Source organism: Corvus kubaryi, unplaced genomic scaffold, assembly GCF_017639235.1.
Source record: "Corvus kubaryi isolate FWS band 111438036 unplaced genomic scaffold, C.kubaryi_AGA036_p1.0 37361, whole genome shotgun sequence".
In the NCBI taxonomy this organism is placed as follows: Eukaryota; Metazoa; Chordata; class Aves; order Passeriformes; family Corvidae; genus Corvus; species Corvus kubaryi.
The window spans coordinates 2,342,952-2,356,833 of NW_024581118.1; positions in this window are offsets into that span (position 1 = coordinate 2,342,952).

Genomic DNA, 13,882 nt, shown 5'->3' on the forward strand with positions numbered 1-13,882 from the left:
TCCTTAGGTACCAGATGGATTGAAGCCCCAGCCCCAAATTTTTGCTTCCCTTTTTTTGTTCTATGAAAGTTTTCAATGCAAAAATTTCCCATTTTTCAATGTTAAATTTTCACTTGATCTTAGCCTGAGAGATCATGTAGTAATTGAGGAACATGAAATATCTACATTAAGGGAATACAGGTCTTTTGAGTGAAAGATAGTTAAGGAATCTTCACAAGGAACAAGTAGAAGATGGAACTTAAACCCAATTGGTGCTGAGAAGAGTTTGACTTTCACTGACTTTGAGAATCTCCCCCAAAAATATCTTGCTAAGAAGTTTTAGCAAATTGATTAGGTGTTTTAAGATTCATAAAGTCTTACAATGTCAAATATCAAAAATATTCTCTGTTCCGTGCCACACATGCTCTGTTTCTCAGTTTGGGGTTCCTGTATTTAATGAGTTTCACTATTTTTGCTTTAAAATAAGCAAAATGAAACACTTCCAATCATGAGCTGCACTATGGGAGGGTAATTGGAAAAATCGGAAGTGATGAAAAGAGCTCTGACTCAGCAGCTATTTATTTACTTCAGTTCTTCATCACCCAAGGCTAAATCAGATGACAACTTTATTTATCTATTTATTTATTTCTTTATTTCATAGAAAACTAAGTGTAACCCACCTAATTTGTTGACTGGAACAATCTGACAATGATGTTTGCTGACTTAATTGAATATACAGGCATCAACAGGATATGTTGGGAATAACTTGTCCATGGTGGGAATGTATATTCTGATAACAAAAGCATACCTGAAAAAAACCCCAAAACTTTTAGTTTGAAAATGGAATTTCATTAGAACCGAAAGTTTTTAGGAACTCGTATTGTTTTAACAAATGCAAAAAGAATATTAAAAAATGTGGTTTCCTTTGTTTCCTTTCACTAATTTGGTAATAAAAAGGTCTGTTTGGCTCAGCTTTCTCTTAGATTGCTCATCAGGATAAAAAGGTAGATTTTGACTTATGGTAGACGATATCTGACACTATTAAAATTTTGACATTTTATATGCATAAAAAATTTATTTCTAAAAAAACTTTATGTGTCTAAAAAACTTTTTACGTACAAAAAATTTTGACATTTTATATGTATACATGAAAAAGCTAAAATATTTATAAAACCCTACTTATTATTTTATGTAATGAGACTCTCAATGGTACTGAATCAATTCAGACTACCCACTGAATTTCGAAAAAATTCCAGATTTTGCTCTTCAGCAATCTTAAATCGCAGTGTTTCACATGGAATGAAATCTGTGTTCTAAATAGCTTTTTATGCATAATTTTTCCAGTCCCAATTATCTCTTCAACTTTCATCCTATTTCATTGCCATACAAGTTTTGTCAGTTCGATTTTTCAGGATTGATTAAATTTGTGTCTTTGATTTCCTTTGTTTCAGCAGTGTAAGATCGAGATCCTCCTTGCAATTTGCTGTCATCCCTCCCTGAACACACACTCATTTTTCCAAGATAAAATGTTACTATTAAAAAAAAAAAAAAAAAAAAGGTTTACTCCACATTTTCTCTCTTCTAAAGTTTCAATTATTTCTATCATCAAAGTCAAAGCTGAATATATTGAATCTGACACATTTCCTTTGGTCTCCAATGCCATCAGCATTGGTTTTTAATGCACATTTTGGGTACATACTAAACCCCTCCATTGCTTCACATTTGCAGCTCCTGGCTCTGCTTTGAGTGCTGGTTTCAGGTCAGGGGAGCATCTCTTTCATGTAAAAGGGAAATGAAATATCCTTCTCTGCAAAGTCTGGAATCAAATCCCCACTACCCTTTCCCTAGGCCCCAGTTTGGATTGCCGGGATGTGAGGAACTTCCTGCTAATTCACTTTAAAGGCAGGGCTGACACATTAGGCAGGATCAGACGGTGTGGAGATGCTTTATTCTCACTCGGCTGAAACTGTCACTTAGCATAAATGTAAGGTGGATTTCAAACCTTGCAGGAGCTCCATGTGCTCGGGTGTTACATTCCTGGCAATTACACGTCGGGAAAAGATGATGGGTCATGGGAAGAGGGTGAAGAGAAAAGAATTCCCTTACAATTTTCAGGACCAGTAGCAGAGAGCAAAGAATTCACCCCCTCTTATTTTAAATTATAACTTATTTTATTAGTTAGTTATAGTGGGAGAAATCAAGAAGTTCACAGATACTGTTGATCATGACATGTTGGATTTGTTTCTTCCCACAAGGTGAAATGATTTAGATATGGAGGAAGAGTCTGTGCCATTCCAGTTTCATGAGGAGAGGGCAGAAGTGTTGGCTGTATTCTAGACACACTGAGACTTTGGGGTATTCGTCAGTGCATCTCTCTGTAACTGTAGTTATTTTGGAAATCAAATCAATTCTACACACACACATCCATAAATTAATAGAATTATCTCTATTTTAAAAATTGGCTTTGTGTCCAATAACTTTGCACAGAAATCAGAGCAGCAATGCAGAAAAAGATAATTAAAATGATTGTTTCATCAGAAGTTTTAGTGTGGAGAACACAGAACATCCTGAACCTACTGCAATCAACTATGACATCTAATTAAGAAATTGAAACAGCTCAATAAACTCATAATGTTCCTCATTAAGGTTTCAACTATTCCACTCTACCCCCTCAAAATGTGGTTCCATGGATTCAGATCTAAGTCATGTTTAATCTTTTTTGATAATAAAACCTCATCAGGTATTTTTGTGAGAATTTTGACTTGTTTTTACAAAGAGGTTCCTAATTCTGAGCCCAAACCAAATTCTTTCCATGAAGTTGAAATTGTCCAGTGACAGGACAAGGGACAACAGGCACAAGCAGAAACACAGGAGTTCTTCAATCTGATTACAGGAGGTAGAGCTTAAATGCCATCATTTTGTGCCTCGTGGGGAAAAAAGCAACCTGCTGCTCAGTCTGCCAAAACAGCGTTAAAACCAGGTCATAGGCTTGGAGTTAAGCTTGAACTAAATCCATGTGAGTCCTAGAAGTTGTGCTGATACAGCAGAAGTTGTGCCGCATTATTGGGAATAAGAGGGAAAGAAAATAACTAATCAGAGAATCCCACAATGGTTTGGGTTGGAAGGGACCTTAAAGCCCATCCAGTGCCACCCCCTGCCATGAGCAGGGACACCTTCCACTAGCCCAGGGTGCTCCAAGCCCCATCCATCCTGGCCTTGGACACTTGCAGGGATCCAGGGGCAGCCACAGCTACTCTGGGCACCCTGTGCCAGGGCCTGCCCACCCTCCCAGGGAGGAATTCCTTCCCAATATCCCATCTCAACCTACCTTCTGACAGTGGGAAGCCATTCCCCCTTGTCCTGTCACTCAGGCCTTTGTAAATTGCCTCTCTCCATCTTTTCAGCTCCTTCACATCCTGGAAGGCCACAATGAGGTCACCCTGAAGCTTCTCCTCTCCAGGCTGAACAATTCCAATTCTCTCAGCCTTTCCTCACAGCAGAACTGCTTCATCCATCTAATAAACTATTTCATTTTGATAAAGTTTAATGTTATTTACAGGTTCTTAAAATCTTCTATTCCACTGGGGATGCAAGACTCTTATTTAGGAAATTGAAGCTCTTTCTCACATGGAACAATATTTATCTTGATTAAGGACTGCATCAATCACAGTCAATTTTCCAACTTCTTGATCCTGTAAGTCATAATGCTTAATTTGTGAACTTGGGTTTCCAATCAGCTGCAGAGTGTGACTGCTGTTTCATACTTTCATTCTTTCTTTTCCATCTTTACATGGTTTAGAGCCTTATTTTAATTTATTTAAGCATTTGATAAGATTGTCACCCCCATCTCCCTTCCTTTATAACAAATATAAAGATTTATACATTCACTTTTAATTATTGCTTCCATCTGAACAAATCTCTGCAAAATACCCAGCACTAATTAATTATTTTGTACTTATTTTTCCATACTTTTTTTTCCTCTTTTCAATGATTCATCACACTTCAAGGCAAGTCACTGAAAAATTTCACTATTTTTCATAAGACCTTTTTTTCAGATAAATTTATCATTAAAAATATTTAATCAAAGGCTTAGGTTTTCCATTTTAACTCCTCACTTCCTTTTTCTCTCCTATATTAGAGCAGCATCTTTTGGAAACTGAAACTTTTATTCTGAGAGACTTATCTATCACTTTTTGTCTTGTGTAATAGAGTGTTAGATGTTGGAGAAAAGGTTTCTATTACAGACAAACCATTTTGCTTATTTTACAGCACTTTGTTTTTTAAAATATGCACTTGAATCCTTCTTTCTAATATGAAAGTAAAGACAGGAGAGAGATTTTTAGAAGGAGAGTTTTGACCCTCATGGCAAGAGACTCTAAATTCATAAAAACCTCTTCCTGTGTAACATTTTCATTGAGTGAACGGTCAGATCCAAAGCTCACTGAAGTTATTCAGTCATTAAATCCTGGCTTTTTCCTTGATATAAATTCAGATTAGGGATTCCAAGCCTTTTCTTTCTACAAATACAAACCTTTTGGGTTGGAAGGAGGAGCGCATGGCATCAGGCAGGGTAAGGGATATCACAGGTATTCCCAGGGACACTGCAAGGCCAGGAGTTTGAGTGCTGTGCTGTGGGAGGTGACGGACAGCTAAAGGCTGTCCTCAATGAGCAGGGAATGAAGGCTGGGAAATCTTCACAGGACAGGCAAAGTTTGCTCCTCACAGGCTATACAGAGTGTTCTGGGAGGGTGCAAGGAGGAACAAAGCCCCTCAGAGAATTCCCAGAGCCAGCTGGCTCTGTTTTTCCCCGGAGCACTGCCACCTTCTCCATGGCTTTGGGTGCTGAGGTCAGACACATCAGGCTCAAGGGCTTACTGAGCAAGGGAGCCAAAACTGAAGGGAACATTTTCTTTCCTCTCTCTCCCTTCCCAATCTGAGTGATGCCTTAGGTTTTAACTTTTATATTTTTCAAATCCTGCACTGCCTGGTGTGTAACTCTGAAGTTTCTTGTAGCCTGTTAATTTCTGCTCTCTCGTGCCAGGCAGACACAACAAAGCCTCTCCAGGCCTGCTCTGCAAGGACATCCAGACCGTCCTAGGCCCAAAAACTATAAACCAAAGAGCCTCTAAGGGGGGCAAGCTGAGGGGAATTACATCATTAAACTGAAGCTTTAACTGGAGAATTAACCCTGCTATGCAAATGAACCAAACCTATAAAAGTGTGAAGAGCTCGTGACCTGGGGTCCATCTTGGGGTCCATCTTGGCAGTGGCCTCTGGCTCCCCAGGGGTACCTTTGAAGGCCTTTCAGATAAATACCTGCCTTATTCCCTTATTCCTGTCTAGTCTCTGTTTTTAGGTGGCCACTTCAGGCATCATGAGATTGCCTCCTTTAAATGACAATTCAGTTTTAGGTGGTTCTCAAGGCTTGGCTGCTCTGTCCCAGACTCCATAGTGCCCAGTCCTGCTGGGAATGAGTATCCCAGGCCAGGGCAGCTGCCCTAAGGGGCTGTTTGGCTCTTGGTGTGCTTTCTCTCAGCTGCTTCTGTCTCCTTTTTGGCATGCATTAAAAGCAGCCTTTTGGCAGTTCTCAAGGTTGCTTTTACAGTCATGGGGTGGAAGCACAAAATCGTTAAGGTTGGAAAGGAACTTTATCCATCAAGTCCAGCCACCAACCAGCTCCACCACCATGCTCACCACTAACCCATGGCCCCAGGTGTCACACCCACATGTTTTTCAACACTTCCAGGGATAGTGACTCCACCACCACCCTGGACAGCCTATGCCAATGCTTGACAACCCTTCCTGTGGAGATTTTTTCCTGATATCAAATCTGAACATTCCCTGGTTCAGCTTGAGGTCACTTCCTCTTGTTCTGCGTTATTTTTTCATTGCAATCCCATAATGGACCTGACTGTCGTTTTGGGCTTCTCTTTTGACTTCACGCCTGTATTTTTAAGCTGTTTGCTGTTGTCCCCAGTGAAGTGCAGGTTGTACCAAGAGATGTGACAAGGAGCTCTCACACAACAAGCCAATAAGATGCCCAAGAGGCCAGGACTGCAGTGGTGTGCAGGGATAGTTAAGACCCAAGGCCATTCCCTAGAGATGACAGTAATATATTTACTGAGCCACTAGATAAAAAAAAACCCCTTAGATTTTATCCCCAGTTATGCTGTATTTGTGTGCTGATGTCACTCTAGTAATTATTATTATGAGCTCATATTTACAATCCTACTTTTTATGCTTTTATGTTTGTGAGTGCAATGGTTCTCTGCTTTGGCGGATCACGGACAGTTCCGGGCATCAGCTCCTCTTTTAGCTCTGAAGGGTGCCCTTATCTGCCCAACCACTGTAGCTTCCCCCTGCTGTGATTCTCAATTATTTTCTTTAAAGTTGCAATGGGAAAGAGCAACATCTACTAATTCATTTAACTGTGTATATCCTCAACGGAGTCAGAAGCAGCAGCCTTGTAGTCAAAAAATCCCACAAAACATCCTTGCTTCTGTTATTCATTCTTTTTTACCACCTAGAGATGTATAGAGCTCAGAATAAAAGGCACAATTATTATGTAAAAAAAAAAAGGAGATTTCCAATAGCAAAAGCTTTTGGTATATTGCAATTTTTTTATTTTCCTTTTCTAGTCGATTCCAGCACTAGTGATTATGACAAAATATGCACTAAACAGACAAAACAAGCAACCTGAATTCCAAGCTACCTATTTAACCATCTAAAGTAGAGCTGAACAAAAGTGTGTGTGAAACGTACTGATTAAAGGACTTCACACATACTTATCAGGAGTGCAGAAATGTGCTGCTGAGCACAGATGATGTGTTATTCCCCAAACAAATCATTTCAAATATGTGGTTGTTTTGTAATCTGCTTTGCTTTTTCCTCAAGAAGCAAATTGTCACCTATGTTAAAACACAAGAATAGTTTTCTGACCCCAAAAAAACCCCAAAAACACCCACAGTGAATTTGAGATTCATTTATTCCTTAAAAATCTACACTGAGGCTTTTCATGCAATAAAAGGTCAAAGATTAAGCTATTGAGCTGCCGAGGCCCTGGGAGGAGCCATCTTTCAATTTGCTTCAAGAAGACCTTTCAACATAATTCTTTTTTGAGTTTAAGGAAAATAATAACAGAGTTTCTGACTTCAAAGGAACTTCTACCTTTCCTTCCTTTAGGAAGTTGAGGTATTACCTACCATGAGTCTGCAGAGAGGCTTGGGTAATTCCTCACCTGCTGTTAATTACAGAGAGAATAAGTCCAGCTTGGACTTGGGAAAAATGTAATTGTATCTGAAACCATGATCCTCTCTGCCAGGAGAAATTTTTTGTCCTAGGGAGAGAGGCTTCAGTTCCCAAATACCCTTAGAAAGGTGAGTTTAGGAATCTAAAAAATACATTTTTTGACTTTCTGAGCTGAACTGGGGTCTACCCTAAGCCCCTGTTCTCTCATCAATCTCTCCTGGCATTGTGCAGTGTGGGGGTCTCCCACTTGACCCCAAAAAGCTCTTTCTGCTCTGCTGGGGTTCAGCCCTACAGCCCTGACCAAGGACCACCCAGAGCCCATTTCACCCCTCAGTCCTTGGGGGTTTACATTTCCTTACCCGTGACCACACTGACCCAGAGCCTCACAGGTTTGGGCTCTTTATTGGAGATTTCAGGAACACTGAATTTTCTGTTGCACTCAGCACCTGGAGAGTGCCCTGCAAGCAAAGGGCAGTGGGGAGTTGAACAGATGCAGTGACAAGGAATTTTGTGCTTAGTTCTGCTTGTTCTGGCCCAACTTAGTGCAAAACACAACTTTTTCTGGGAATGGTTCAGGATCTCGGACAATACATCCTTTCCACAAGGAAATGTAATTTAAAAAATTACTTCTCAACTCTAGCAGTACGACAGCCCTTAATCTTGTAGTAATTGCTCTAATTTGCTCTAGCAGTCAGACAAAATATTTTAACTTGCTGCTGTTTCAGGGTTTTATGTTCCATATTGACTTACAAGGTTGTGTTGGGGGAAAAAAAATGATTATGGTGATGCAGAAGCCACACCACTGGCAATGAGATTATCACAGGAAAGTAATGCAAGACACGTTGAAGTGTCCCATTTCTCCCTGTAACTTTACACAAATAATGTCCTGTTTGGAATAAAAACCCAAGCAATATTCAAATGTATCTTTATCTTGAGCTGACATCAGCCATACCAGGCACTCTTTCTTGTCTTTATTCCATACTGAATATAATAATACTAAATATAATAAAACTGAATAAAATAGTACTGAATAAAATGATACTGAATAATTCCATACTGAAAATAATAATTATTGAATATTATAAACCTAGATTTTGAAAACTATAGTCCTAAGTGTTCAAAGTCCCATGATGCAGGATTTTAAGAAACACTGTTTTTAAAGAAAAAAGGCTATGAAACAGATTTTTCCTTTGTTTCAGGGATACCATTGTGATCCAACACCATGCTCTCAAGACCTCTAAAAGGTCCCTCTCAACTCAAACTAATCTATGATTCCATGGAGATCAAGGCAAAAAGCTTTTGCACAAGCTGTGATGGTTACACAAAACTCTCATCCCACTCCAGTGAGATAAGGACATTGTTACGTGGCAAAACCAGCTGATAAGAGAAAGAATTGGTACCTCTCGATTTGACAATTATTTGATGTGTTATTTTTTGAAAGCACGTGGGACAAGACTGGATATTAGGTTTTTTTACTTCAAGGCTTGAGCAATGTACAAGTCATTAATCTCTTGAGCTTTGAGAGTTATGCATGGTCAGAGTAATAAAAGACAGGGATATTGGGCAGAGCTTCCAGGCTAGAAAAATCTCTTCTGGGTGATTTTTAAGTTAATTTTGCTTTGAATACTGAAATAAAATGCAGCACTGCCAAACTTCATAGAAGATGGATTGGTAGGACATGGCTGTTGGAGGAGGATTCGGAGGATTACTCGTTCCTTGGCAAGGGGTTAGAGAGCAAATAAAAAACTAATTAATGAACATTATTTATCATGCTACATTCTAGTCAGTGACTGCATTTATGGAATATAATTTGTACAGGTTTTTGAGGTGCTTTGTACCAAATACATAGGGAAAAATGTGAAAAGTGTAAGGTTCCAAGTGCATTAAAAATACATCCTCATCAGTGCAGGCGACTTACAGGAGGGGTTTTAAAGGCAACTAATTATGTTCTACTTCAGCTGATACAAAACAAAGGCGATCTCACATGCCCATGTTATCCATCTCAATTTCTAGACATACACAAACCCCACATTTTTAAACTTTTTCATGAGTTCACAAAAGTCATCTGTCATCTCAAATAAGTTCATTCTAAACCCTTCTTCAATTTTTTTAAACACAAATACATGGAGTAGTTTTCACTGTCAGTTCAGTGGAAGCTCACCTTCCTCAGGGTAAGCCTGTATTAATTGAATAGCTCTTGACATTTAGATATTTAAAGAAGGTTCTCTTTACCCTGTAGTAAAAAAGATAAATTTATGGGGTTAGAAAATATCTAGATTTTACTTCCTACTTGCTTTGCAAGCAGAAACTCAAGGAACATATGCAAAAGACACACGTAATTCCTTAGCTCATGGAAATAAAAGTAATCTCATGTGTTTATTGAGGTAAAGGAAATTAATGCTAATCTCTCACTTTTGATTTATTCTTTCTAAAATAGAAATGTTTTCATTGAGGCAAAAACCAAAAACACAGCAATCAAACTTTTTCATTATTTCCTTTCAAAAATAATGTTTATTTTCTCATTTATCAGTATGAGTCACCACAGGTTTTGAGTTCTAAATCTTGTGAGTTGTGGGTCTGTAACCAGAAAAGAACAAAGGTAAAGAGGTTTGTGGCCAAACTAAGGACCACAATGTGGCAAAGTGTAGGACTTAAATCTATTTTCCCAGGCCAGATGCACATCCTGGGACAGTAGAAACCATGGTCTTATTTGTGGTGCAGGTGTAACACATTCCCAAAGCACTCTGCAATCATTTCCCAGGGCTTGGAAACCAAACTGGACCAAACCCAGGGGAGTTTGGAGAACGGAACATCTTTGCCATGTGGTGAGGGAACAAAGGAAGGGTTTGATGGCCAGGTTGGATGGAACTTGGACCAACCTGGGATAGTGGAAGAAGTCCCTGCCCATGGCAGGGCATGGAAAAGGATGGGTTAAGGGTCACTTCCACCCCAAACCATTCTGGGATTCTGGGATTCTGTGGTTACTTCATTGGTGTTGACACCAGGTAAGTGGTTAAACTCTATTCCAACACCCATGAAAACCCAGGTTCTTCCTATACTGAAAATAAAATAAAATAAAATAAAATAAAATAAAATAAAATAAAATAATAAAAGACCCTAATTGAATATATGGTGCTATGCTGCAAGCTGGAAAACACCAAGAAAGATGTTCAGATGATTGAATAGATCAATCTTTTCATTTAAATATTGGAAGATGGGAAAGAAAGGTTCTAGTACTCCAGCTGAAAGGGTCAGCCCTTCCAATGAGTTAAATACCGAGAGTAATCCCATGTCTGATGAGAGCACAGCATAAACTAATTATGTATTGAAACATTTTAGATTTAGATATTAAAATAAACCTTACACACCCAAAAAATCATTGGATTTTACACTTGAAAACTTCCCTTGCATTATTTTGATTGGGTTTTGTTTCTTTGAAGCTGAGGAAAATGGCTTTGAATACAAAGTTTTCCAATGACCTTGCCTCCTCCCTCCCCATGCCAGGCTGGTTTGTTTTGCCGGGTTTAGGTGATTCTGGATGAACTCAGACTTCCCTGCTCTTATCTACCTATATCTTGGAAAAAATACTAACATATTTTCATTGTTTCAATTTGAAAAAGGGCTACAAACACAATGAGATCAGATGTTGCAGCAGTTAGAATATTTATCTGGAAAAAAAAAAGAAAAAGAAATGAAGAAAAAAACCCAGAAGAAATAAGAGTGTTTCTTGCTTCAGAAGATTATTCATGCTGTGCTACACTAGAAAATCCTCCAGCCTTGTAAACAACGACTCAGCTCCCTCTCCTCCCTCCCTTTTCCTGAGCATCCTCAAGATTATGGAGAATCCTAAAACTTTTGAAGCCACCTGAACAAGAAAGCCAGGTAAATCCTATTGTCACGTAGGGCTACAGGATCATCAGGGCTTATTTGTTCAAGTCGCAGTATCACCCTTGAAAATGAGTGTCATAATTGATAAAATTTCTCTCTAGGCCCTTTTTGTCATTATTCTTCCTTTCAAACAGGGAGCAATATTGATTCTGAGGCAAAGCAATATATTAATGACTCTGAAACGCTCAGATGGTGTATTATAGTATATATTATAGTATTTTTAGATTCACTGAAAAGGCTTTTTTTCCTTGCTGCTTTAGTGGTTGGCAGAGAGGATGCACAGCCAAGGAGCAGTCCTGGCCAGCTGTGCCAGCTGTCACACAGCTTAATAAAAAGCACTCAGGAAGGAGCAGAAATGATATTAAATTGTTGCTCCGATGTAATGTGACCGCTAACTTGGATTGTGCCTCCAATTCACTCAATTTAATTTGCATTCTAATCCATTTTTGCTCTGAAAAACATTTAAGTACATTGATTGATGCTCTAAAGGAGCAAGTGCTCCAGCATCCTGTAGATGTGCTGAGTTCCCACTGTGAAAATTGGGCTGTGTTTTCACTGGAAAAGGTAAAAGTTGCAGAACCATGATGATATATTTCCTTTTCCATAAACTTCATATTTTTAGCACTGTTTTGTCATATATTGTTGACATGTGTCTCTGCTCCTCCAGAACACGACAGAACAAATTATATAGATACAAAGCAGAGACCATATTTATGGGCAAAACAGCTCTGTTCAAGTAATTGAAAATGAAATACACTTTAGCCCAGTGTATGATATACTTAAGGGATTTTTCTATTCCTGTTAAAAAGTTGAACTAAATCATCCTTGCTTGTCACCAAACCTTTTCCTTTTTTACCTTTGGTGGCAGAAGTACAACAATGAAAATTAACTAACATTTCAGTATTTATTGTATTTCTGCTTTGCTTTATGTTTGGTTTGGTTTGGTCTGTTTCCCCAATAATGTAGTCCTTGTCTCATATGTTTATTCTTTTTAAGGAATTCTCATAGGCCTGACTTAGGGAAAAAAGTGAGTGTTGTAAGGGAAGCCTTTGAGGTGTCAGAAGTTAATAGTGAGCACCAAGGAGCTGCTGTGCTACTTTTAACATAACAAGTACAGTGTACTACAAATAAAGAATTAAATTATATGGCCCACATGGGCTCTTCTCTATATCGAGTTTGGTGAAAAGAATAATGATGAAAGATGAATGAAGGTGAAAGGAGGGTGCAGCCAGGTGGGGATCTGGCTCTACTTCCAGGGAACAAGGGATGGGACAAGAGGAAACGACCTCAAGCTGTGCCAGGGGAGGCTCAGGTTGGACATCAGGAGGAATTTCTCCATGGAAAGGGTTGTTAAACATTGTCAGGGGCTGCCCAGGAGGTGGTGGAATTCCCATCCCTGCAGGTGACCTTCTTTATTTTTAATGTAAGAACCGATGCTAAAAAGAAAGGAGCGATAATACAAAAATTTCCTATGAAAAGCAGCTTTTTCCTCTGCATGGAGAAGACGTTTTCTATTTTAAATTTTAATAGAGCAACTCCGTTTCTCACAGTGTGTAGGAACCAATTATATTAATGGTATTTTCAGCTCAGACTAAGATGGTTTGGTCTATTAATGCTCATTGTCAGTGTCTTACCCAGAAGCAGTAGGATGAACTCTGCCTGCCACTAATGCTCCATTTTTGTCTCTTTGTGTGGTTATTTCAGCAGGAGAATGTGCTGGATGAGCCACTGAAAACAGATGTACATCACCAGATGAAAAAGTGCTGCCTCGTGTTGGATTTCTGTGGGCAGCTGGTGTTATACCTTTTAAATGTCTCTTTATGTTTGCCAGAATAGCATAACAGTCAATTCTCTCCTCAATCACAAGCTGCCTGCTCTGGGTAAATAGCAAGGTGTTACATCTATTTGTCTCTCTGTAACAGAGCCTTTCTAGTTCATCCATTTGTTTCACACTAATACAGATTAAAATCTACAGAAGTGAAGGGAACAAACATCCAAACTAAGTTGTATACAAGTACCCAAAATAGCAAAAACTGAAGACACAATTCCTGCTGTACATGAAGCAGATTGCAGTTGTTTGGTAGGCTGTTCCTTCATAGTTTGTTTGGCTTTTTAATTGAATTACTTTGTGTCTTTATCCTAGAGCATTCTTTCAGAGTCACTTTTCCTTGAAGATGCTTTAATATTATGCACATAGATATGATCCCACAATGGTTTATCGCAAGGCACCTTTATCACCTGGTTACAACCCCTGGTTGATTCCTGAACCTTTCCTCATACCAAGTAGCATTTTATTCCTTATGTTGCCCCATCAGCTAAGAGATCACGGGGAAAGATATAATTTACCATTCCTGGGGAAATTAGAATTTGACCCCGAATAAAGCTCTACTCACTGGGATTGCACTGAGCAAAGCCTGAACCATTGAACAGCCCCAAGCACAGAGAAATTCATGTTCTACCCTTGCCCTGAAACTGGCTCTCTGAAAATGTTGTGAGCTTGCATTTCTGGGTATTCCTTGCTGGAATGAGGGCCTTAAGTTCCAGTGCAGAAATACACAGTCACAGGATCAGTAAGGTTGGAAAAGTCCTTCAGGATCATCAAGTCCAACCCTTGGCTGAATCCCACCATGTCCAGAAGAATGCCTTTTCCTTTATGCTATTTTCTGCAGATTTCCTTCTGCTTCCCTTCCCTCTATGGGATGGCCACAGACCCACCTTCCCCTTCCTACTCATCACAAGAAAGTCAATAGCAGAAAGGAAGGTTGGG